Here is a 27,216-nt window from a genome sequence, read left to right as displayed (position 1 = left end):
GCCTGAAAATGCACATTTGAGTGTTCTTGGGTCATAAACTACATGTACCAATGGTGTTGGTTTGCTGCCATGAGTAGTTTACCTACCATTGTAGTAAATACTGACTGTCAGAAGTCGTTTGCCTTTCAGTTCAATAAACTGCTGTTGGGTGATGGTCCTGTTCAACTAATGAACTAAGAAGAGAGTTTGTGCATCAAGAACCAATAAATCAATGCCCAATCCAAGTCTGCGCGCACGGACACACGTCCGTCCACAGGGGGGGGGCGAGCGCGTTACAAGAGTCGGCAGGACTCTTGTAATCTTCACCATCACTGCCAGAGTAGCCAGAGGCTTGGCACATACCCCCGTGTCACTGACTGAGAATGGATGGGGGTGGGGGCGCACGGACACACGCCCAAGTACTTGATAATTAGTATGGCAGCTTCCTTAGCATTCCCAAACTTGCTTTTGTCTGCTGCTGTAGCATTTTTCTTTCCCTAAAGTTATCTATTTATTTATCTGTTATTTATTTGATTATTGAAACTTAGCAGTAGCGGCTGCATTTCCCACCCTAGGCTTATACTCGAGTCAATACGTTTTTCCAGTTTTCTTAGGTAAAATTAGGTACCTCGGCTTATATTCGGATCGGCTTATACTCGAGTATATACGGTAAATAACCTGCCACCAATCAGAGCATCAGAATATTCAGAAATAGGAAAAAAAAAACCAAAAGGAACCTCTGCAGAAAATGATTCTTCTCCCCGTCTCCTTTTACTCATTGCGATTCCAACTAAATTAGTTTCTGTTGGGTTTGAAAGAAATGGAGTTGATAAGAAAAATGATGCAGTTGCTGTTCGGACTTTAATCCGGTTATTCCGAGCCGCGATACATCTCTGCCGCGTATTCCATTTCCCCCTCTTTTCTTATTAAAATGAAAGATTTCTGGTCCCGAGTGCAACTGGAATCAAATATTGTTTCTAATTTGCTCCTATTCATATTTCTGCAGCTAATAATGATGAATTCCGTTAGCCCTTCCAGCCCCGCGCCGATACCAGCCATTACGCGCCGCTCGGAAATGAGGGAAAGTTTAATTGAAATTTGGCCTCAAACTGGCATTTTTCAGTGCTATTGAGCGTTTGGGGATTAAACTGAAACGTTTCAGTGCAGTTTGCTCTCAGTAATGCGGCTGGCTGAATCGGGAAAATCTGTTTAACCAAAGCAGGGAGTCGGCTAGAAATGATAATGTAACCCTTTCCTGCCAGGATTGTACTCCAGCACCTCAGGGCTCTATGCCCCTTCCCACAGCCGGCGCCTCTATGCCCCTTCCCACAGCCGGCGCCTCTATGCCCCTTCCCACAGCCGGCGCCTCTATGCCCCTTCCCACAGCCGGCGCCTCTATGCCCCTTCCCACAGCCGGCGCCTCTATGCCCCTTCCCACAGCCGGCGCCTCTATGCCCCTTCCCACAGCCGGCGTCTCTATGCCCCTTCCCACAGCCGGCGCCTCTATGCCCCTTCCCACAGCCGGCGCCTCTATGCCCCTTCCCACAGCCGGCGCCTCTATGCCCCTTCCCACAGCCGGCGCCTCTATGCCCCTTCCCACAGCCGGCGCCTCTATGCCCCTTCCCACAGCCGGCGCCTCTATGCCCCTTCCCACAGCCGGCGGCTCTATGCCCCTTCCCACAGCCGGCGCCTCTATGCCCCTTCCCACAGCCGGCGCCTCTATGCCCCTTCCCACAGCCGGCGCCTCTATGCCCCTTCCCACAGCCGGCGCCTCTATGCCCCTTCCCACAGCCGGCGGCTCTATGCCCCTTCCCACAGCCGGCGGCTCTATGCCCCTTCCCACAGCCGGCGCCTCTATGCCCCTTCCCACAGCCGGCGGCTCTATGCCCCTTACCACAGCCGGCGCCTCTATGCCCCTTCCCACAGCCGGCGCCTCTATGCCCTTTCCCACAGCCGGCGCCTCTATGCCCCTTCCCACAGCCGGCGCCTCTATGCCCCTTCCCACAGCCGGCGCCTCTATGCCCCTTCCCACAGCCGCGCCTCTATGCCCCTTCCCACAGCCGGCGCCTCTATGCCCCTTCCCACAGCCGGCGCCTCTATGCCCCTTCCCACAGCCGGCGGCTCTATGCCCCTTCCCACAGCCGGCGGCTCTATGCCCCTTCCCACAGCCGGCGGCTCTATGCCCCTTCCCACAGCCGGCGCCTCTATGCCCCTTCCCACAGCCGGCGCCTCTATGCCCCTTCCCACAGCCGGCGCCACTATGCCCCTTCCCACAGCCGGCGGCTCTATGCCCCTTACCACAGCCGGCGCCTCTATGCCCCTTCCCACAGCCGGCGGCTCTATGCCCCTTACCACAGCCGGCGGCTCTATGCCCCTTACCACAGCCGGCGCCTCTATGCCCCTTCCCACAGCCGGCGCCTCTATGCCCCTTCCCACAGCCGGCGCCTCTATGCCCCTTCCCACAGCCGGCGCCTCTATGCCCCTTCCCACAGCCGGCGCCTCTATGCCCCTTCCCACAGCCGGCGCCTCTATGACCCTTCCCACAGCCGGCGGCTCTATGCCCCTTCCCACAGCCGGCGCCTCTATGCCCCTTCCCACAGCCGGCGGCTCTATGCCCCTTCCCACAGCCGGCGCCTCTATGCCCCTTCCCACAGCCGGCGGCTCTATGCCCCTTCCCACAGCCGGCGCCTCTATGCCCCTTCCCACAGCCGGCGGCTCTATGCCCCTTCCCACAGCCGGCGGCTCTATGCCCCTTCCCCCAGCCGGCGCCTCTATGCCCCTTCCCACAGCCGGCGCCTCTATGCCCTTTCCCACAGCCGGCGCCTCTATGCCCCTTCCCACAGCCGGCGCCTCTATGCCCCTTCCCACAGCCGGCGGCTCTATGCCCCTTCCCACAGCCGGCGGCTCTATGCCCCTTACCACAGCCGGCGGCTCTATGCCCCTTCCCACAGCCGGCGCCTCTATGCCCCTTCCCACAGCCGGCGCCTCTATGCCCCTTCCCACAGCCGGCGGCTCTATGCCCCTTACCACAGCCGGCGGCTCTATGCCCCTTACCACAGCCGGCGCCTCTATGCCCCTTCCCACAGCCGGCGGCTCTATGCCCCTTACCACAGCCGGCGCCTCTATGCCCCTTCCCACAGCCGGCGGCTCTATGCCCCTTACCACAGCCGGCGGCTCTATGCCCCTTCCCACAGCCGGCGCCTCTATGCCCCTTCCCACAGCCGGCGGCTCTATGCCCCTTCCCACAGCCGGTGGCTCTATGCCCCTTCCCACAGCCAGCAGTTTTTCGCCCAGTTCAGCCCAGGTCAGTCTCATTTATTTGAACTCTCTAAAAGTAGCTCTAAATAAGTTGCAGAAAATGCAAACTGAAGCGCATAAGGATGCGCGGAGATGCTCAGTGCCTGGCGGGGGCCCAAGCCTGGGTAGGTTGCATATCATCAGTACCAAAAAAGATATTGTTTTGGGAAAATCACAGTGCATTTCTCCTCTGACATGAAATTTTGCCAGAATGTCTTTTGCCGCGGTTTTATGCAGAGCAGAGCTGCCATGGTGGCACCAGTGACAAAAGCAAAGTGTCAGATTGGGCGCCCCAGTATTAACGAGCACAACGTGTGCCAAAGGGCAGATGCCACGGAACTAATGCTTTGCCCCCGGTGTCGCCTCCCTTTTCCCTTTTATCTCTCATTGTTCTCCTGAGAAGACAAGGGCCGAGCTGATAATTCCCTAATTCTCTTGGCAGAGCCCAGTCCGTCCTGCATGTCTGCAGCCCATCAGCCCAGGTATTCCGCTGGCCCAGCTGACAGTTGGATCACAGAGAGACGGCACGTAGGCAAATCCTTTGTTTGTTGCTATTTTTACAGAACCGTATCCGCTCCCAGCGTGGCACCTCTGCCTTGAAGTGTTAGTCACACGTAGTAGGTCTGTAACGTGCTGACAATATAGAGTTTCCTATAGAAGAACAAAGAACGGCCCCGAGGTCTCTGGCAGGGCAGGACATTGTTTTGTTTTTATTTCAATGGGTCTTTTAAAATGAACCCAAGTGGTATTAATAATATATTGGGAAATCACATGTAGGAGTATATAAACCAGTAATAATTAATAACACTATAGGGCCATATTTATTGGAAGGAGCAGTTGGTAGAAAAGCTCAAGGCATGATGGTAGGTCCTGCCAGGAAGAGTTCCATGTAAAAGGGATGGATCCACCTCAGGTTTGAGGGTAGATATGTGTGCCCAAGATCCTTCTGATCAAGTCTAGCATCAGTTCTTAAGAGCCGTCCTCAAAAGACTAACTTGATCCTCTGGTGGCTATATCACCCGAGGTGGGCATGGTATGAGTTGACACCAAAGGATCATTCCTAATTGTAGAAACCTATTAGAAGAAAAGCTCAAGGCAACCCTATTAATGATGTTACATCCTGCCAGGGAGAGTCCCATGTGACAGGGAGGACCATGTTTGCCCTCTCCTTGTGTATATAAGAAAGTGGGAGTCATGATCTTCATTAGTTTCTTGGATCCACCTCAGCTTTGAGGGTAGATATATGTACCCAAGATCCTTCTAATTAAGTATCTGTTCTTAGGGAGCCTTCCTCAAAAAAACATGGTTAATACCGATGACATCATTAAATTCAATTATTTCTGACGACATCACTAAGCCTATAAAAATATGTTTTAAAGGTCATTTGTTGCCTTTCTGTATCATACAGTATATTGTTAGTATAAGATTTGCATTCCTGGGAACACATATAAAGGAATAAATGGTAAGCCAATAATCAGGCAGCATTATGGGATCTATTATACTGAGTGAGCGCTGTATAAAGCCACTATTCCGGCACTTTCCTAATACAAGTTTGTGCTGGAAGTGAGAATAGAAAATCAGCCGAGTGGAACCCTGTCTCTTCTACCTGCGCTTTATATACAGGAAAGTCACTCCCGGTGCAACCGATGTCTCTCTGTGTGACGCGCTTTGGCAGAAACATGTGAAATTAACAAACGGGGGATTCGTTATAGGAGTTTTATGTTCATTTCAGCCCTTTATTCGCTGCTCTTGATGTTCTTAAAGAAAACGTGGTCTATAGAAACGGCCATGGGATTGTCCAACCACCAATGGTTTTCTGCTGCGGCACTGTCTAACACAATATGTAACATTAGTGATAGTCAGCGGGGCTCATTTACGGCTTGGAAGGCAGGGTGAAAAGTGCAAACAGTGGCCCAAGTGTCGGACTGGCCCACCAGGATACCAGGAAAGTTCTGGTTGGGCCCAGGGGTTAGTTGGCCCTCTTGCTTCTAACCAGGGTTGGACTGGGGGGTGAAGGGCCCACCGGGGCTCCCGCCCCAGGGGCCCTACAGGTGCCCCCGCCAGCCGCATCCCCCGCAGGGGCGTCCTAACCCCCCTCCCACGAAGCGGCGCTCCCCTAACCCCCCCTCACAGGGCCCCCCACCTGATGTCCTCCCCCAAGCGCGGGGGAGGACACCTTGTTGGTAGTAGAGTATTAAAAGTAGTAACATTTGGATTTAACTTTTATAACAAAATTAGAACTTTCGGCTCTTACTTGGTTTTCCTGGGCCTTGTGAGAATTAACTCTCATTGTTGATGCGTGGCCAACATTTTGTTTATTTGTTGACTCCTGGGGGGTCCAAGGTTTTGCTGGTCGGTTTCCTAGCGCGTAAATTTAATGCGTCGGGAGGAGTGGTTGGGCAGGTGGAGCAGGTCTGGGCTGCCGGGGCCACCCGGATTTTTCCCACTGTCTCGGTGGCCCAGTCCGACCCTGCTTCTAACTATTTGGCCAATTGCATGGTCATTCCCTATTTCTGTATGGGAAAAAGAGATGGAATGTTAGAGAAAAGAGACTTGGATAATAAAGAGGTTGAGGGAGGAATAATAGTTTAGAAAGTGGGCCTATGGGCCTAAGTTTTCTGGTGGGCCCCCAGCATCTCAGTCCGACACTGAATCCACCACTGCATATTTGCTCCCTGTCAGCTTGCCTAGATGACTCCTTGCAGGTCTCTGTGCTCCTGTTTTGGATCACAGAAACCTGGGTGCATCCCCATGAATACAGCTCTGCCTGCATTGGGCAGCACTGTATTCATGAGGGATGGGAGGAGGGACTTCTGCGTGCCTAGCCTCCCTCTAACGTGCCTGTCATTCAAGTTAGGGAACAGTTGCAGGCCACAACAAGGCTATGCCAAAGGGAAGCCATAAGGAGAAGACAGTCTGTGGTCTCGCTGACAACGAGTGCAACGAGACCACAGACTGAAGTACTGTCTCTGCAAAAGGACTAAAGGGTGTGCTCTTCCACCCCTTTGTGCTCTTACACTTCTGTCTTTCTAAATAACTCATAATGTATTTAAGAACATAAACACCGAGCTTCCTTCATCTTCTTGGGGTTCCTCTGGTGTCCTCCAATGTCCAACGACATAATGGCAGGTATAATTTCCAATGGTAGGAAAATGAGGCTCAGGGGCTTGGATTTCTTCGTAACCAAGAAATATCAACGGTGCCATAAACGGCTGTAACATGAAAATCAGACTTTATCTCCAGCGGACGAGACAGCCCCTCTACCCCGACAGAGAAGCTTCTATTTATAATGGAAATAAATAACCTGCCTCATGTTAAACTGTGACAGAGAGGGGATTTATGAAGGATCAGGGCGAGGTGACCAAGACGGCTGGGATGGATCTGCAGCAATTATTTGTCCAGGTCTATAGAGCCTGCTTTGTGGCTGAAAGTTATTGCTCTCTGTATCATAGAAATGATTTTCCTTTTACATTTTTATACATTAGCCTTTTATTTAAAATATATTAGGTTTCAAGTCTAGATATAGATCATTCTAGGTGTTCCAAGCAGGACCAGGCTTCCAGGATCTTCTCACGTAATCATGGGTGGCAAGTCAATCTGTTTATTACTATTCCTTCCAATATTTAGAATTGGTGGGCACCATACACCTATACCTCCCAATATCTGAGTAGCATTTGAGGGCACCATACACCTATACCTCCCAATATCTCAGTAGCATTTGAGGGCACCATACACCTATACCTCCCAATATCTCAGTAGCATTTGAGGGCACCATACACCTATACCTCCCAATATCTCAGTAGCATTTGAGGGCACCATACACCTATACCTCCCAATATCTCAGTAGCATTTGAGGGCACCATACACCTATACCTCCCAATATCTCAGTAGCATTTGAGGGCACCATACACCTATACCTCCCAATATCTCAGTAGCATTTGAGGGCACCATACACCTATACCTCCCAATATCTCAGTAGCATTTGAGGGCACCATACACCTATACCTCCCAATATCTCAGTAGCATTTGAGGGCACCATACACCTATACCTCCCAATATCTCAGTAGCATTGGTGGGCACCATACACCTATACCTCCCAATATCTCAATAACATTGGTGGGCACCATACACCTATACCTCCCAATGTATAACTAAAAGCCAAAGTACCGGTCATGATTCTTTAACTGGGAAATTCACCTGAGAAAATTCAACTCAACAACTCAACAGTCTCACATTCAGTAGCCACATTCTCCACGTTTAACTTATTTACAGTTTACAGTATATTTATATGTAATAAAATCTATGGAACAAAGAATTTTCCACTCTACCATGCGTTATTTTGAGTGATAAATCTTTATTTGAGTAGAAGGACTGCAGTTCCTGCACCCATTGGGTGTGCCCTTTTGGACCCCAAGCCGATGCGTTGCAACAGAGCTGTCATCTTAACGTTGTTTGTTGGAATTCTGCACAAACAGTTCCAGTTCTGAACGCGCTGCTCGCAAACAAAGACATTTGGGAGATCAATGGGTCAGCGCGCCGAGCTCTCTAAAAACACGGAATGTTCTACCCAGTTATGCATCAATGTCTACTTTGGCGCAAGTGTGTCTCCCAACGCAGCGGAGCGTGTCACCGAAGATCACATTGCCCCGGTGATATGCGCACTCTCTCGCTGGGTTGTCGTCTCCTTGCTCTGCTTCGTTTGTTTGCCGAACAAGCAGGTTGCTAATTACACAAACCATGGGATGTTCTTAGTAACAAGTCTTGGAACAAATTGACTTTCCACAGCTGAAGAAACAAAAACACATTGCAGTGTGACAGAACATCGGGTTATTCAATATTTTGTTGCAACAATATATTAATACTAACACGTGTAGCGCCAGTTCCATACGTTATGCCCCCAGGACACATGGTAGAATAAATAAAATGCCAGTTTAATGTATAATACCCCAAAACACCCATGTAAAATACTCCAGAATGTATGGTAGGATAACATGGAAATGTCTTATATAATAACCCAAATAATAATCTTGGCTACAGAGGAGCTGGAATCACTAACAAGATGATTCTGGGAGCTTCTCTCTAGAACATTTAGGGGCTGATTTACTAAGACACGAATTCCGACCGAATTGGAAAAATTCTGATTGGAAAACGAACATTTTGCGACTTTTTCGTATTTTTTGCGATTTTTTTCGGCGCCTTTACAACTTTTTGGAAATTATCGCGACTTTTTCGTTACCAATACGATTTGCGCGAAAAAACGCGAGTTTTTCGTAGCCATTCCGAAAGTTGCGATTTTTTCGTAGCGTTAAAACTTAAAAGGCGCGATGTTTTGCGCAAGTTTTAACACTACGAAAAAATCGCAACTTTCGGCGCAAGTTTTAACGCTACGAAAAAATCGCAACTTTCGGAATGGCTACGAAAAACTCGCGTTTTTCCGCAAAAATCGTATTGGTAACGAAAAAGTCGCGATAATTTTCCGAAAAAATCGCAAAATACCGATTATTACGAAAAAAACGCAATCGGACGCATTCGGCCCGTTCGTGAGTAAGTAAATGGGCCCCTTAGTGATGTTTTCCTTCTTACAGAATGGAACTGCTGGGAGTTGCCGAACGCTCTGTGTCCCAGTAGCAACCCTGCGCCGCTTTCACAGATAGAAGAATTCTTCAAACGTGGAATTTAAGTTGTAGCTTTAACAGGAGCCTTATGTGTGCGGCTTGGGGGGATTCAGGGGATGTTTAGTAAAGAAACAAGCGATTCCAAACAAACTTTGCAGAATAGACATTGAGCCGCATGTGAATTGAAAAAAGATGGAAAATAACCACTTTTTAGAATGGAGAGACTTATTTATCATTTGTCAAATTGATACATTTTAGATTATTTTTTTCAAATCAAAGAACATGTGCTTATTCATTAAGAAATTCAAATATTAAAAAAATTGACCACATCGGATTTGTATTCTTCTCATTGTTTTCCGTGGGTCTAAAAACTCTCAAAAACATTTGAAAAATTCGAAAAACTCAAATTGAAAAAAAAAACGACATCTTGCCTACAGCAAATCCCACTGACTTCTACCTACCGTTAATCTTTAGAGGCCGTAGTTTTACACTTTTTTTTTTTTTTTAGCGTAATAAATATCGAACGTTCGAGTTTTGGAAACCTGAATTCGGGAGTTTTTGTCCAAAAAAAAAAAAATAATCGAATGGCGGAAAAAAATTCAATCATTCAAACCTTAGCGTCCATGTGTGAGACTTAGTACTTATCTAACGAGATCTGGGCCCACACGGGAATGTTCTGGTAACTAATATATCAACGCACATATCATATTAAGTGACCTATTAAAGGGAAACTACACCCCCAGAATGAATACGTAACCAACAGACAGTTTATATAATGTAAGTGGCCTATTAAAGAATCTCCCCAAACTGGAATATATATATCAGTAAATATTGCCCTTTTACATCCTTTCCCTTGAGCCGCCATTTAGTGATGGGCTGTGTGCCCCCTCAGAGATCAGCTGACAGGAAGTGATGCAGCTCTAACTGTAACAGGAAGTAGTGTGGGAGCAAAAGGCAGAACTCTGCCCATTCATTGGCTGATGGGGCCTAGCATGTACAGTGGAGGAAATAATTATTTGACCCCTCACTGATTTTGTAAGTTTGTCCAATGACAAAGAAATGAAAAGTCTCAGAACAGTATCATTTCAATGGTAGGTTTATTTTAACAGTGGCAGATAGCACATCAAAAGGAAAATAAAAAAATAACTTTAAATAAAAGATAGCAACTGATTTGCATTTCATTGAGTGAAATAAGTTTTTGAACCCCTACCAACCATTAAGAGTTCTGGCTCCCACAGAGTGGTTAGCCACTTCTACTCAATTAGTCAACCTCATTAAGGACACCTGTCTTAACTAGTCACCTGTATAAAAGACACCTGTCCACAGAATCAATCAATCAAGCAGACTCCAAACTCTCCAACATGGGAAAGACCAAAGAGCTGTCCAAGGATGTCAGAGACAAAATTGTAGACCTGCACAAGGCTGGAATGGGCTACAAAACCATTAGCAAGAAGCTGGGAGAGAAGGTGACAACTGTTGGTGCGATTGTTGGAAAATGGAAGGAGCACAAAATGACCATCAATCGACCTCGCTCTGGGGCTCCACGCAAGATCTCACCTCGTGGGGTGTCAATGATTCTGAGAAAGGTGAAAAAGCATCCTAGAACTACACGGGAGGAGTTAGTTACTGACCTCAAATTAGCAGGGACCACAGTCACCAAGAAAACCATTGGAAACACATTACACCGCAATGGATTAAAATCCTGCAGGGCTCGCAAGGTCCCCCTGCTCAAGAAGGCACATGTGCAGGCCCATCTGAAGTTTGCCAATGAACACCTGAATGATTCTGTGAGTGACTGGGAGAAGGTGCTGTGATCTGATGAGACCAAAATAGAGCTCTTTGGCATTAACTCAACTCGCTGTGTTTGGAGGAAGAAAAATGCTGCCTATGACCCCCAAAACACCGTCCCCACCGTCAAGCATGGGGGTGGAAACATTTTGCTTTGGGGGTGTTTTTCTGCTAAGGGCACAGGACAACTTATTCGCATTAACGGGAAAATGGACGGAGCCATGTATCGTGAAATCCTGAACGACAACCTCCTTCCCTCTGCCAGGAAACTGAAAATGGGTCGTGGATGGGTGTTCCAGCACGACAATGACCCAAAACATACAGTAAAGGCAACAAAGGAGTGGCTCAAGAAGAAGCACATTAAGGTCATGGAGTGGCCTAGTCAGTCTCCGGACCTTAATCCAATAGAAAACCTATGGAGGGAGCTCAAGCTCAGAGTTGCACAGAGACAGAAACCTTAGGGATTTAGAGATGATCTGCAAAGAGGAGTGGGACCAACATTCCTCCTAAAATGTGCGCAAACTTGCTCATCAATTACAAGAAACGTTTGACCTCTGTGCTTGCAAACAAGGGCTTTCCACTAAGTATTAAGTCTTTTTTTGTTCACTCAATGAAATGCAAATCAGTTGCCATCTTTTATTTAAAGTTATTTTTTCCATTTTCCTTTTGATGTGCTATCTGCCACTGTTAAACCTACCATTGAAATGATACTGTTCTGAGACTTTTCATTTCTTTGTCATTGGACAAACTTACAAAATCAGTGAGGGGTCAAATAATTATTTCCTCCATTGTATGTGTGCCTTGGCTTGTTTGTGGGCACTGTGACTCCTATGATCTCAGGGGGCGGCCCTTAGTACCTAAAATGGCAGTTTCCTATTTAGGATTACCCAATGGCACATACTGCTAAAGTATATTTATATGAAAATGGTTTATTTAGATGAAGCAGGGTTTTACATATGAGCTGTTTATGTGATATATATTTATAGAGACCTACATTGTTTGGGGGGATAGTTTCCCTTTAGTTTCCTTGTGTCTCAGTCAACAAGGGCTTTAACATAAAGGGGAAATCCTCCTTATCTGTAAACCTAATCTGTAATCGGTGCGATACAGGGAAACAGGGGCTCATTACACAGAGTTAGTTCTATTTCCTAACGCTGCTCGTTCCAGGGGGAAGAAGTGAGAGGCAATAAGGGTAAAAATGAAATAATAATAATAATTAGCCCAATTAGAAACTATAAACAAGGAAAGGCAGAGCCATTATCAGTACAAGCCCCATGTGTCTGGCTCATGGGAAGTATAGAAGTATTTTGCCATTTAAAGTGTTTTTATCCTTCTCCGCGTTGTTGAAAACTGTAATTATTAGATTTCAGGATAATAGAAATAACATCTCAACTTTCCTGCTGGTTCTCATAACAGATCTCTCAGCCTCGGAATTTCTAAACAATTGCCATTAATTGCCTTGTTTACCAAACCCCCCGAATATGGCCGGCCCTTGTGTAATTGCAATTAATGTTAATTCATCAACTCATCATTCTGCGTGTAAATAGCTTGGTGGTTTTGGTTCTAATGGATTGGGGGGCGGGGTTTACCCAATCAGGAAACCCACGGGGGGTCATTAAAGGGGAAGTCTTCCATAGAAAGGAATTCGTGGGTTTTCTGTACTTTCTGACAGAAAATGGAACAGAAACAAATATGTCTGGGTTTTGTATTTAATCACAAAGATCTCATTTGTTTTCCCATTATAATGTTGCTTTTTTTGGGGCAAAGTCTAGAAATGTTCTTTAATTCTTTTCTACACAATTTTGTAGCCATGAATGATGAATGAGCACCCTATTTACCACTGGTTTTGCCCACCTCAAATAAAAGCTAATTGTCAGATTTGCGCTGATAATAACCATTATCTACTATGGCCCAAACCATTACCTACTATGGCCTAAACCATTACCTACTATGGCCTAAACCATTACCTACTATGGCCTAAACCATTACCTACTATGGCCCAAACCATTACCTACTATGGCCTAAACCATTACCTACTATGGCCTAAACCATTACCTACTATGGCCCAAACCATTACCTACTATGGCCTAAACCATTACCTACTATGGCCTAAACCATTACCTACTATGGCCCAAACCATTACCTACTATGGCCTAAACCATTACCTACTATGGCCTAAACCATTACCTACTATGGCCTAAACCATTACCTACTATGGCCTAAACCATTACCTACTATGGCCTAAACCATTACCTACTATGGCCTAAACCATTACCTACTATGGCCTAAACCATTACCTACTATGGCCTAAACCATTACCTACTATGGCCTAAACCATTACCTACTATGGCCTAAACCATTACCTACTATGGCCTAAACCATTACCTACTATGGCCCAAACCATTACCTACTATGGCCCAAACCATTACCTACTATGGCCCAAACCATTATCTACTATGGCCCAAACCATTACCTACTATGGCCTAAACCATTACCTACTATGGCCCAAACCATTACCTACTATGGCCCAAACCATTACCTACTATGGCCCAAACCATTACCTACTATGGCCCAAACCATTGCCTACTATGGCCCAAACCATTACCTACTATGGCCCAAACCATTACCTACTATGTCCCAAACCATTGCCTACTATGGCCCAAACCATTACCTACTATGGCCCAAACCATTACCTACTATGGCCCAAACCATTACCTACTATGGCCCAAACTATTATCTACTATGGCCCAAATACCTGCAAATTTGCCCCAAATTTTATCAGACCGATCAAGGCAAAAAGAAATAAATTTGTGAAATTCTTTTCATAGAGAATTATTTTTTCAGTCACTTTCGCTGAGTGCCTATAATAGTAAATATCCAAAAAGTTACAGAAATGTATCTATATATATTATGGATGCACCATAACTTTCATTTTCTAATGTAATTTATACATAAATATATATTTACATTTTGTATTTTTTAATCTAATATCATTTTTTTCAAGTTTTTATTTTTTTTTTTACATTTGCTAAAGGCAAACGTATCTTTAAAGGAAAATATCCAATAATGAAAGGGGAACAATTCATATTTCTATATTTGCACATGAAACAATAGCGATGTCGCAGATGATGTCACAGATGCCAAAAATATATATATTTTTTTTATGTTTAAGATACCTGTAGGACCGAGAGAGACTCGGTATCTATCTCGTATAGTAAAAATGTATTTTTGAAGCAGAACTAAAGCCCCCAGAGCAAAATTTCCTTTGTTTAAGGGTAAAGGCTCGCTGGAACACTAACCTGTGCAGCCTATGGAAATACTGCTGTGTCTGTTTCCTATTGGGTCCGGTTCAGCTGGTCCCTCAGCAGAAGCACCAATGCCGAGTGGCATCCAGAGTGGAATAAAGGGCAACTCACACTTGTGCCTTTGGGTTGGGGGGTCACTATAGAGCCCCAGAAGGTTCTACACACATACTGTCCTGCTACAAACCCACCGTTACTTCATCTAGCGCTTTAGTTACCCTTTTGATCCCCCCGGGCCACCATATAACTTGTGTGTTTTGGTCGTTTTAGGAAGTGTCACCAGAGAATGCTTTGAGAATGGAACCTGGGCGTCCTGGATGAACTACTCGCAGTGTGTGCCCATTCTGGATAATAAGGTACAATGAGGTTTTATTGTTCTTCAGCTTCTTCTGTCTGTTCTGCCATTGTGTCATTTTCTTCATTGGCTACTGAAATGTCCCCATAGAAATGTGCGTGGTACAAAAATGCCTCTGCCGGCACAGTATCTCTCTGTATCTGTCTTAAGGGACTGGTAGGGGGTTCTGTTAAAGGGGAACTCCGGCTTCCAAACCAATATTTGTCAAAGAGCCCCCCATAATACAGAAACCCCTAATATCCCTATCATCTGTTCCTTCAAAAAGTAGGAATAAATCCCATGTTTATATGCTGAGATCCAGCTGCAAAACTGTTCTACTCTTTCTGCATCATTGGAAATCCTGGCAGGGGAGGAGGGACTAAAACACTGATGTTACAAATTGTAACCACTTCCCCACAGCTTACAGACAGCAGGCAGGAACTACATCACCCACAATGCATTGCACTGGGATGTTCTTTTCCTTATTGACATCACGTGTGCAGCAGGGGATTGTGGGATTTAGAGGAGGAGGCAGGCTGAGGGCAGGCAACTACTGTTACATTTTATTTGAGTCACAAAGTAGTCAGCCAGATCAGCAGGGGAACAGGGGGTGGGGCTTAGGGAACAGGGGGTGGGGCTTAGGGAACAGGAGGGCGGGGCTTAGGGAACTGTTCCAAACCATATTATTACATTAAACATCATGAAAAGGCTGCAGATTGTTTAACTGATATATATTGCAAAGTTGCTTGAAATTATGTTTACTCTTTACAATATTTGTATCCAGTAATGTGAACATTATATCAGGTAAATATACTTACAAAGAAAGATACAGCAAGGGAATAATGGAGGGAAGCCGGGGGAATAACGGGGTATAACGGCACACAGGGAAATAGAGTCGGAGGCAGCAGAGGAGAGGCCCCCGCGGCACAACCGGATCAGGCTCCCATTCTGCTTAATGGACTTGGTTCTCCTCCAAATGACTAATTGCTCCATGTGCTGACACAGAGCTCGGATCCCCGGCCCCCTCGCTGGATTAGATTCAGATCAGTGACAATGCGGGGAAGGAGTTCAGGCACATTAGTGCCAACTTTGCTCATTTCATGGTGCCAGGAACAATTAGCCGCCTCTTTTATTGAGCCTTTCATTCCGCCCTCCCTGTTGGCCGCTCTCCATCCCCGGCTGTCAGCATTCAGAGCCCAACTCGAACTTTGGGATAGAAACCATGTCTGAGCCTCTAGTAAATCATAGTATATATAATGATCAGGGCTTAAGGCGGCCAAACACAGGCGGATTTTAGCTGCCGATTGGGGTCCGTTAGACCGAATTAGCAGCTTATCTGCCCGTGTGTAGGCACCCCCGATGGGCCTAATGATATCTGCCCAACAATTGGCATGTTTGATTTTCCGTCCATTTGGAGGACCACATTGGCACATTGATACAGCCCCCATGCCCTTCCTAGAACCAAATGATTGACCTTTAGGTGAGCATATCGGGAAAAGATCTGCTCATTGGTCGCACAAAAGATCATTTCCACCCTCCATGGACGTTCAGGGCTGAATAGTCAGATATGTAGGTAGGTACAATAGGAATTCTAACTCCTTCTGACGATTCAGCTCTGAACGTAGATTTTGCTTGGGCGCCCGATTTTTCAATGGTGCCCGATCAAAATCTTTTAACCTGGCCGATCAATTAGTCGACCGATATCCGCAGCCTTTTGTGATATCAGTCGCCTCGTTTAGCCTCCATACACGCACCGAATATCGTACGTAACAAGGTTTCATACTATATCATCAGTGCGTGTATGGCCACCTTTACTCTTCAGCACGTGAGATTGCTTTCATTATCAACGTTTCCCATTCATTCTTCATAGGATCCCTTCTTAGTGCAAACCTTTAGGAGTCTCAGACATGTTTGACCTGTTCACTTCCATGATCAAGTTGATTGTTGAGCTCAGAGATCCGCAATCTTTTTATACCTTTGAGCCACATTCAAATGTAAAAAGAGTTGGGGAGCAACAGAAGCATGAAAATTGTTCCTAGGGTCACAAATAAGGGCTATGATCGGCTATTTAGTAGCCCCTATGAGGACTGGCAGCCTATAGGAGACTCTGTTTGGCAGTACAACTAGTTTTTATCCAACCAAAACTTGCCCCCAAGTCAGGAATTCAATAATAACTCCCTGGTTTGGGGGCACTGAGAGCAACACCCAAGGGGTTGGGGAGTCTGAGCCATTGGTTGGGGATCACTGCTCTAGTTCAATAATTGCCCCAGCCTTCAGAATTCCTCACCCCAGGCTAGCCGTTTTTTCGCGAAACTGACGCAAAAAAATTTGTTTAGTGAAGAAAAAGTTGCGGATGTGTCTAATAAGTCACGATCGCATCATGTAAGTCGCAATCTTGGTCAAAAAAAGTTGCGCAGTAGCTGCGTTTCACAATTTTTTTTGGGTGAATCGCGATGGGACAGATTTGTTCCTCACTATTGCTGGGATCTCTTGTATAGCAGTGTGTTTGGGCCAGGGGTGCCTGTAAGGACTGGGGGCCACCAGGGTTCTTTCCTGTATCCTGTCTGACCCGGAATCATTCCCATGATGATCACTTAAAAAATATCCACCCCCACATGTATGAAAAGGCGCTGAGTTTGCCCAGGAGCAGTAACCCATAACAACCAATAAGATTTTAGCTTTAAAACAGGTGACCAGTAAATGCTACCTGCTGGTTGCTATGGGTTACTGCTCCTGGGCAAACTTAGTGCCTTTTATTACATAACCCCGTAGATCTTTACACTGTAGTATGAAGTGGTTATTATTTGGATGCCTGACAGCTGAGACAGAACAGGAGGCCTATGTATATATATATATATATATATTCTTTTCCTGACCCTACACAGTTCCCGAGGAACAGAAGCAGCTGAGGGACCTGAGGTCAAAACAATCCCACTTGGAAAAGCTTTTGCCTTGAGAGAACCACAATCACACGGAATGATATGCATTTCTGATATTTATTTCTGATATTTCTCTCTATGTTGGGGTATGAGCCACATCTGTGGTCCAAGCCACGTGGCGCCCCCGGCAGTGCGTTCTCACAGAGCTGCGTTCCTGCCATTGTCTCACACTTCATAGAATAAGGGGGAAATAAAAATGTAAAACTCATGGTTTAAAGGACACATAAACCCCTCATACATAAATCAAATCAGTGAACAGCCTCTAAGAAATCTTTTCCTTTTCCTCCACTTACCCACCGGTCCCCCTTTGTCCCCCTTTGGCTGTTGGCTACTGAGCATGCTCAGTTCTTCTCAGGAAAGATTACTAAACACGCCCTCCAGTTGAACAGCCAATGAAGTGATGGCATTGCTGGTTCCCATAGAAACTCTGCTCTAGCTGTCTGCTCCTGAGCCCACCTCAACCATTACAGGGCTCAGTTAGAGCTGGGCCGCTGGGGTACCGGGAAAAAACCCGGTGGGCCCCGGCCCAGATTCAACCCCCCCCCCCCCCCCCCGGGCACTCCCGCGATCTGCTGTCTCCGTCCCCCGACGCGCCGCAGGTAAGTTTCTTTTAGAAGCACTCGAGGAGGGGGGTCGGAGGGCATTCGGGGCCTCTGCAGTGGGGGGTGAAGGCAGTGGGGGCCATTGGGGGGTGCAGGGGCCCTTGTGGGCCCTGCATCCCCCAGTCCGACCCCGGTCAGAGCAGACCGTTTTATCAAAGTAAGTTCTGCCTGTGTAAGCCTGCATTCTTCATTGCCTGAACTTTACAGGGCACTTGTGCTGTTTGCAGATGCCCATGTCACTGATGATGTCAGAAGGAAAATGGCGGCCGGGTCAAAGCTGCAATTTGCTTTAGGAAAATGTGATGGCGCTGGCGTACAGAGGGGGTATGTGCGGTACAAATGGTGCCATTTGGGTGGGGGAGATGCGCCCAAGTGATATACAGTGTAGGAAAATGTAGGTTTGTTAATGTTGTGCCGTTTTCCTTCTATGTGATTTCTATCTAATAAAACATGAACAAATATATCCAGATATGTGAGTCAGGGTTGGAGGGAAAAATCACGTCGATACCTTGTCCTCCCATACTCTGTATATGGCACAAACACACACGCGTTTATTGTTATTGGCCCCCCCAGCGCACCCCTATTTATGCAGCGCTGATTCACTGACCCCAACCTACAGAGTCATTTGAGACCCCAGTCGTCGTTGCCCCCCCCCCCCCCCCCCGCGTGTCTCTAAGGGCAACAGAGCTGGTAATGATGGATCCTTTTGGCAAGAACGTCAAACTGTTCAGCAGATAGAAGGGCCGATGATTGCACTTTATATACAATAAGCTGCTGGGATTTGGGTTTGACAGATGGGTATTTGTTTGCTCCAGTTCTACGCTACATAAACGCCCGTGGCTTCTCTGGGTCGGCGGTGGTATAAGGGAAAAGTGGAGAGAAAGAGGGAGATGAAGGAGGAGGAAGAGGATGATGGGCAGCGGCAAACTGGGCGTCCAAGGCCAACCGGGGCTTCAAGTCCCATCTAAGGCTGAAACTGTCACTCTCTTCATTCATCACTTATAGGATGTGATGGGAAGACAAAAAAAGTCGCCAAGAAAAAAAAGCCCATTGACTTTAATGCAAGAAAAAAAGTCTTGCGTAAAAAATGTTGCACGTAAAAAAAGTCGCCTATTGACTTCAATGCATTTGGAGTAAGAAAATAAAGTCTTGCGTAAAAAATGTTGCACGTAAAAAAAGTCGCCTATTGACTTCAATGCATTTGGAGTAAGAAAATAAAGTCTTGCGTAAAAAATGTTGCACGTAAAAAAAGTCGCCTATTGACTTCAATGCATTTGGAGTAAGAAAATAAAGTCTTGCGTAAAAAATGTTGCACGTAAAAAAAGTCGCCTGTTGACTTCAATGCATTTCGTGAATTTTGAAGCAGTTTCCCTCATCACTATTATAGAATAACCATGTTCCGGGGGCTGGAAGGGAACCTCCCCGGCCGGTATAGTTGCACCGATGCCAAACCGCACTTTGCCTCCTAGGGATCCAATCATCTGAGTGTTTTCATTGGCGCCGCACAGTCGCCCAAAGGGCACGGTTCCCCAGAAACTTCGGGAGCGGCGAGGCCACAGTGACGTATTTATATTCGCTTTGTCTCCAACGCTTTCTGCAAAACAAGAATGAAACAAATAAACAGCCATCAACGTTGGAACCATTTGGGGAAAATATCATTTCCCACTATACATAATTTGTTTATCTCTCGATAGTAAAGCGATTAAGGGGCACATTTGCGGAACGGCGATTTCAGCCTCCAATACAGAAACTGAATGAAATGGGAAATAATGAAATCCATATGAGGGAGTTTGTGTGGATCTGAGGGGCCACGGGAACTGGATCTACAGGGATATATTTCCTAATAATACCCCAGATTGTTCAATTAAAGATGATACAGACGAAATGATGTACAGATGCAATAATTGGGAAGGGAGCAAGATAGCAGTTCCCAGTAGGTATCAGAATAGCACTCAATAGTAAGAAATCCAAGTCCGGCTTGGGACTCCTCCAGTTACATGGGAGTAGGAGAAACAATACGTTAGCTGAAAGCAGTTCTAATGTGTAGCGCTGGCTGAAAGCTCAGACTCAGGCACAATGCACTGAGATGGCGCCTACACACCAATATTACAGCTGGGGGCAACCCTAGATAAAACACAGTAGCCCCATTTTCCATTACTCTTACTCATTGTTTTCCAACAAAAGCAAAGCCTTGTTATTGTGACGACAGTATCCCTCTGAGATCTGGAAAACATATTTGTATTTGTCAGCAAAATACCATTACTCCGGCCCTTAGAGCACGACATCCGGAGTTTTCCGTCTAACTGAATATGAGGCCGTTCCTATAATGGGCCGGTCGTCCATTAATTCTGCCCCAAGCGCAGTCTCGCTCGTCGGCCTGACCTTATGAGATTATCCTGCAGTCTATAAAGCAAATTACTGCTTGCTAAACAGATTAAAGCCTCTGTAACATTATAGCCCAGCCCATGATAATATAATCACGCTCTTCTCTTCTCCCTAGAGGAAGTACGCCCTTCATTACAAGATCGCTCTCATCATTAACTACCTGGGCCACTGCATCTCCGTCTTGGCTCTCGTCATCGCCTTCTTGCTCTTTCTGTGTCTGAGGTAAGTCCTTCTTGGTTCCGAGCCATTAGGGTTCATGATTAAAACTTCTGTAATACAGCATTAGGCTGATTTATTGAAAATGTCTCCAAAACCCCACTAGCCCCGCCCATCTGTTCCACTTCCTGTTGCCTCCTTTCCCAGGCTGTGCAGGGGGGGCGGCGGCACTGTAGGATAGGAACCAATCAGCAGCTAGGCTGACCTGATAGGGAACTGAAGCCTGTCTGTGCTTGTGTGACAGCAGGGCTGTGATTGGCTCCCCCCTCCTACTGTGCTTCTGGCAGTGACCGGTTGGACACGCCCACCCCTCATATGAAACCCAGACAGGGACCTGAGAGGATCTATAGGGAGCCCCAATAAAGGGGCCATCTATCAGATACATTAGACATTCCCATCAGATGAGGATGCAGTCCTCCTCCATTAGGTTTCCTTCAGCCAATTTTATGATCCAATTGTTGACCCAGACTGGGGGCCAATGGATCAGATCATCCCAAACTGGCTCATTGATGGTCCAATCGGGTAGCTGCTTGGGGACCCTACAGCGTATGCCCAGCTACACTGCATGACACTTGGCAGATCTACTATGGTTTATTCATCATTTACCCAGTAGAAGTAGTTGAATTGCCCCAGGTCTCTGCACTTTGTTTTGGAGCACATTAATACATCCCCATGAATACAGTGCTGCCTCTGTTTGGCAATGCTGTATTCATGTTGTCAGGGGCGGTGCAAGTTATGGAGTGCAACTGGGCTCTGTAATTTACACCATATGGCTAATGCTGACACTGCACACCCTATACCAGATTTTTTTATGCGGTGAGAGGTGCAGAGCACGGACAGACCCAGGGTCGGACTGGGCCGGAACCGATCCCTGCTGGGTGCTCCAGGGCCTGTAGGTCCCCCTCTCCCAGCGCACATAAGTATACAAGCTTGGGGGAGGGGGTTGAGTGGGCATCTGGGGCCCATGGGGAGTGTCTGTGGGGACCCTGGTGGGGGTATCTTAGGGGGGGCGGCGGGGCCCCTGCAGTGTGGGCCCTGCACCCCCCCAGTTTAACCCTGGCCAGACCCCAGGCCAGTACTAAGGGACATGCTCTTGCACCGCTTGGAGCCCTGGTTATTCTGCCTGGGGTCTTTGGGAATGACCCCTATGGTGCGTTCCCTGTTACTGATATTGCACTGATATGGGTCGTAGCTAGTGATGAGGGAATTTTTTCGCCAGGCGTGGATCCGCAGCGCATTTCCACATTTTGTCATTGGTGAATTGTTTCGAGAAAACTCTGTGAAAATTCAGCGCGGAAAAATTTGATGTGCGTCAAATTGGGCGTGGTCACGTTGAAATTGGGTGTGGTCGTGGCAAAAAAGGCAGCAGGCGCATAAAAAAGGCATGGTCGCGTAAAAAAGCGCGGGCAATAAAAAATCACGTGACAAATGCGTTTCACAAATTTTTCGCCATTTCGCGAATTTTCTTTGCGTTTCGCAAATTTTATTTTCTTAAATTGCCCGCGGTCGCATAAAAAAAGGTCCGGGTCGTGTACAAAATGCGTTGGCGACCAAAAAAGACGCGGGCGGCAAAAAAGAGGTGGGTGACAAAAAGATCGAGCGACAAATGTATTTTGCGAATTTTTGTGAAAGCAACTGGTGATTTCTCTATGGGGGGGGGGTTCACAAAAATGTCGTTATGGAAATATGTCGTATTTGCACCATTTATTTACAGACCAATTTTCTGTCAGACCATTTTTTTTTTTTTACAGACTTTCTTTTTGCCAAAATTTCTCCTCCATCACAAAAAAAGTCTGGGGGAAAATGCCGATAGGTTGATTTGCCCTAAGTCTGTATAGAGAACATTTTTTGTGGCACAAAAGACATTTTTTCACCAATAACGACAAATGTTTCCTGTGTATAAAATTTTCCGGCATTGTGACAAATCCATAAAACTATAAGGAACCTTGTGTGAATTTGTTGTATTTGCCATTAATACCATCACTGGTTCCCACCGCCCTCCTCTCCCAGCGACTCAATTAGGCACCGGCGACTGAATACGCTGAAGGCTGGAACGACTTATTTATCCGACTGAATTTGATTGATTTTCATGAATTAGCCGTCTCTAAAGCATCTCCTTAATCATCCCTGTCTCTTCTTGTTACTAGAGCAGTCTATCAAGTCAGAGCCAGTTGTTATGTATAAACAGAGAGACTCCCCGGCAACCCGCCGGCAACAGGAATTAGAATTAATCCTATAATACCCCATGTCCCATTTGTTTGTGGTTGGGCGCTAAGCAAGGTCACACCAAGTTATTCCTTATTTATCCCAAATATAGCCGCTCCGGTATTTGCCCTATTGAATTGAGAGGCCTAGGGGACTTCTTGGCTGCCGTCATGTTGCCAAATATCGGGCAGATATCTATCGTGCAGCTTGAAAAGTCCTGGACAAGATACATTATGGGCCATTGAAGTGGTCCTTCTCCTGATGGGATTCCATAGGCCCACTTTGTGATCCAATAAGGTGGCCCCCAGGCCAAGGGTGGCCAAATTGTGGAAAAAGCTGCTTGTTTGATGACGTAATAAGCAGATCTTCCAATGGGCTTTGATGCAACAGGGTTATTAATTTATAGAGATGGGAGAGCAAAGTAAACTGAGAGGCCCAGTCCCATGGATCTATTGTTTTTGGGCTCCTTCAGTGTCTGACTGGGACCCCAGGGGCCACCAGAAAACCTTAGACCCTAGGCCCACTTTTCAAACTATTTTTCCTCCTTTCCTCACCCAACCTCTTTATTCTCCTAGTCTCTTATTTACATGCTAGCATCTATTCTTCCATCTATTTATACTCTTTCTTCCCATTCAGAAATAGGGAATGACCAAGAGGAGCAGGAGGGCCCACTGACACCTTTGCCCACTGGGAGTTTTCCTGGTATCCTGGTGGGCCTGTCCGATACTGGGCTCCTTAGGCCACCTTACATCATGCCCAGCCCCCGCCCCCTGCGCATCTCCTCCCCACTGCTCCCCTCGTCGCTCGAGCTCCTCCTCTGGCCCCCGAGCTCTGAGGAATTGGCTCTCAGGAGAGTTAAACAAATCTTCTGCTCACTTTGTGGCCTTCCCACAAATCCGGGCCTTAATTAAATCAAGTCTGGAGCCTTTGCAGCAATGCCCTGTTCCATGGATCTCAAAATAAAGTCTGCTGTACTGTTCATTTCAATTGCAAACTCCACCTAGTGGCAGAGTGGTTGTATCACAACCTGAGCAAATGATTTTGGCATCTATGCAGTTCATTATCCGTTGTAGGTTGGCTACAAACTTCTATATAACCTCATTATTCCATGGTAATTAATTTGAAGGTATAAATGGAATTTTCTAGATATATATTCAGGCCTGTGTCCCAAAACCTGACTTATTTGTGTCAACCGTTATTTCCCCTATTGCTGTGGGTATTGGGCTCAAGTGCTGTTGCTGCACCCACTGACTGGGTTCTACTTGGTTCCTGTAGGAGTATACGATGCCTCCGGAACATTATCCACTGGAATTTAATCACTACTTTCATCCTGAGGAACATCATGTGGTTCCTGCTGCAGATGATCGACCATAGAATTCACGAAAGCAACGAGGTAAAGTCAGTTATAGAGAGTCTCCCTTTTCATCTGCCGTTGGCACCTTACTAGGGGTGCCATCTTTTTTTTCTTAGAATAACGACCTTCGGGGTAAGGGGGTGGGCACTGATGTCACTTAGGGTGGGCAATGATATCATGGGGTGGGGAAATGGCAAGGGTAGGGGGGGGAATGGGGGCATGTGGGTGGGGCAATGGGCAAGCTAGGGGGGGAATGGGTGTATGGGGCAAGGAAATGGGCGTGTGGGTAAGGAAATGGGCAGGCTAGGGGGGGAATGGGTGTATGGGGCAAGGAAATGGGCGTGTGGGTAAGGAAATGGGCAGGCTAGGGGGGGAATGGGTGTATGGGGCAAGGAAATGTTCGTGTGGGTAAGGAAATGGGCAGGCTAGGGGGGGAATGGGTGTGTGGGGCAAGGAAATGGGCCTGTGGGTAAGGAAATGGGCAGGCTCGGGGGGGGAATGGGTGTGTGGGGCAGGGAATGGGTGTGTGGGTAAGGAAATGGGCAGGCTCGGGGGGGAATGGGTGTATGGGGCAAAGTAATGGGCAGGGCAGATGCTGTTTATATTTAAAAGGGGCTGATTAGCCGCAGAGAGAGTCAGGGCAGTAAGGGATTTATAGGTAAGATATACACGGCTGGTATATTGCTGGTATGTGGGTAATACCGCCACCGGACCTAGATGGCGACTAGTTTAGCCTCTGGCCATTAGCCCAGTACAATACATAAATGTACCGAATACAGTTTAATTCAACCTTCCAGCTGCTCTGGGGGGCTCTGTCCCATTATGGGGGGGTAGTTACCAGTTTATCAGGGAAGGGTGCTGCCCCTGCCACCCAACAGGACACACAGCTTTCCCTCAGTTCATTAGCCGACAGCAGCCAATCAGTGAGTAATAACTGCTATGTAATTAACCCAGCCCGGGGATACAGTTACACGTACCTGCGCTTATAGCCTCGCTGTTATGTAATCCCCCTAATTAAGCGAAGACGAGGAGCCCTGGCAGCCGCTAATCCCTCGCCATTTGCATAAACGCTGACACATCACTGCGCCGGTTGTGCCAGTACGAAGCACATTGTGCCCCTAAACAAATATGGCGTAATTATATCATAAGCCTTTTAATTGCTGCAGGGCTGATTATGGGGGTTATTATTATTATTAACATTTATTTATAAAGCGCCAACATATTCCGGTTATTCCTGTTTAGTCGCCGTATCTGGGGGCCCCCCTGGCAGGTATTGCGCTGGCGTTTTGTTATGGGCCAAAATGGCACCCGAGAAAGTCTAATTCTGCTTCTGTGTTTCCCGTTTCCAGGTCTGGTGTCGGTGCATCACAACTATTTACAATTACTTTGTGGTGACCAACTTCTTCTGGATGTTTGTGGAAGGATGTTACCTACACACAGCGATAGTAATGACCTACTCCACCGACAAGCTTAGGAAATGGGTGTTTCTCTTCATAGGGTGGTGTAAGTCTTTATTATTCTATCTGCCCCATGGTTACAGTCCCCCCCCACTGCTACTATAGGCACCATCTCTCCCTACTATACCTGCTATCCCACAGCCCCAGTCCCTTCCCAGAGGCTATTATCCCCCCACTGCTACTATAGGCACCATCTCTCCCTACTATACCTGCTATCCCACAGCCCCAGTCCCTTCCCAGAGGCTATTATCCCCCCACTGCTACTATAGGCACCATCTCTCCCTACTATACCTGCTATCCCACAGCCCCAGTCCCTTCCCAGAGGCTATTATCCCCCCACTGCTACTATAGGCACCATCTCTCCCTACTATACCTGCTATCCCACAGCCCCAGTCCCTTCCCAGAGGCTATTATCCCCCCACTGCTACTATAGGCACCATCTCTCCCTACTATACCTGCTATCCCACAGCCCCAGTCCCTTCCCAGAGGCTATTATCCCCCCACTGCTACTATAGGCACCATCTCTCCCTACTATACCTGCTATCCCACAGCCCGAGTCCCTTCCCAGAGGCTATTATCCCACTGCTACTATAGGCACCATCTCTCCCTACTATACCTGCTATCCCACAGCCCCAGTCCCTTCCCAGAGGCTATTATCCCCCCACTGCTACTATAGGCACCATCTCTCCCTACTATACCTGCTATCTCACAGCCCCAGTCCCTTCCCAGAGGCTATTATCCCCCCACTGCTACTATAGGCACCATCTCTCCCTACTATACCTGCTATCCCACAGCCCCAGTCCCTTCCCAGAGGCTATTATTCCCCCACTGCTACTATAGGCACCATCTCTCCCTACTATACCTGCTATCCCACAGCCCCAGTCCCTTCCCAGAGGCTATTATCCCCCCACTGCTACTATAAGCACCATCTCTCCCTACTATACCTGCTATCCCACAGCCCCAGTCCCTTCCCAGAGGCTATTATCCCCCCACTGCTACTATAGGCACCATCTCTCCCTACTATACCTGCTATCCACAGCCCCAGTCCCTTCCCAGAGGCTATTATCCCCCCACTGCTACTATAGGCACCATCTCTCCCTACTATACCTGCTATCCCACAGCCCCAGTCCCTTCCCAGAGGCTATTATCCCCCCACTGCTACTATAGGCACCATCTCTCCCTACTATACCTGCTATCCCACAGCCCCAGTCCCTTCCCAGAGGCTATTATCCCCCCACTGCTACTATAGGCACCATCTCTCCCTACTATACCTGCTATCCCACAGCCCCAGTCCCTTCCCAGAGGCTATTATCCCCCCACTGCTACTATAGGCACCATCTCTCCCTACTATACCTGCTATCCCACAGCCCCAGTCCCTTCCCAGAGGCTATTATCCCCCCACTGCTACTATAGGCACCATCTCTCCCTACTATACCTGCTATCCCACAGCCCCAGTCCCTTCCCAGAGGCTATTATCCCCCCACTGCTACTATAGGCACCATCTCTCCCTACTATACCTGCTATCCCACAGCCCCAGTCCCTTCCCAGAGGCTATTATCCCCCCACTGCTACTACAGGCACCATCTCTCCCTACTATACCTGCTATCCCACAGCCACAGTCCCTTCCCAGAGGCTATTATCCCACTGCTACTATAGGCACCATCTCTCCCTACTATACCTGCTATCCCACAGCCCCAGTCCCTTCCCAGAGGCTATTATCCCCCCACTGCTACTATAGGCACC

At 47.3% G+C, this 27,216-nt stretch overlaps 1 long non-coding RNA gene across 3 annotated transcripts in view; it reads left to right on the top strand.

Annotated features, from left to right (window-relative positions):
* crhr2 overlaps positions 1-27,216 on the top strand; it is a 187,757-nt gene that overhangs the window by 148,246 nt on the left and 12,295 nt on the right. For 2 of the 3 annotated variants that reach the window (XR_001923284.2, XR_001923285.2), the window contains 4 exons: positions 14,252-14,337; positions 20,357-20,463; positions 23,938-24,055; positions 25,366-25,519. This is a non-coding gene — a long non-coding RNA (corticotropin releasing hormone receptor 2). Of the gene's footprint in view, positions 1-14,251; positions 14,338-20,356; positions 20,464-23,937; positions 24,056-25,365; positions 25,520-27,216 lie in introns of those variants that run through there. The other variant, XR_004223211.1, reaches the window with a different exon arrangement.

The sequence above is a fragment of the Xenopus tropicalis genome, chromosome 6 (assembly GCF_000004195.4).
Source record: "Xenopus tropicalis strain Nigerian chromosome 6, UCB_Xtro_10.0, whole genome shotgun sequence".
NCBI classification, from domain to species: Eukaryota; Metazoa; Chordata; class Amphibia; order Anura; family Pipidae; genus Xenopus; species Xenopus tropicalis.
Note: the sequence above shows the minus strand (reverse complement) of the source record. Positions and strands in the feature narration are given on the sequence as shown.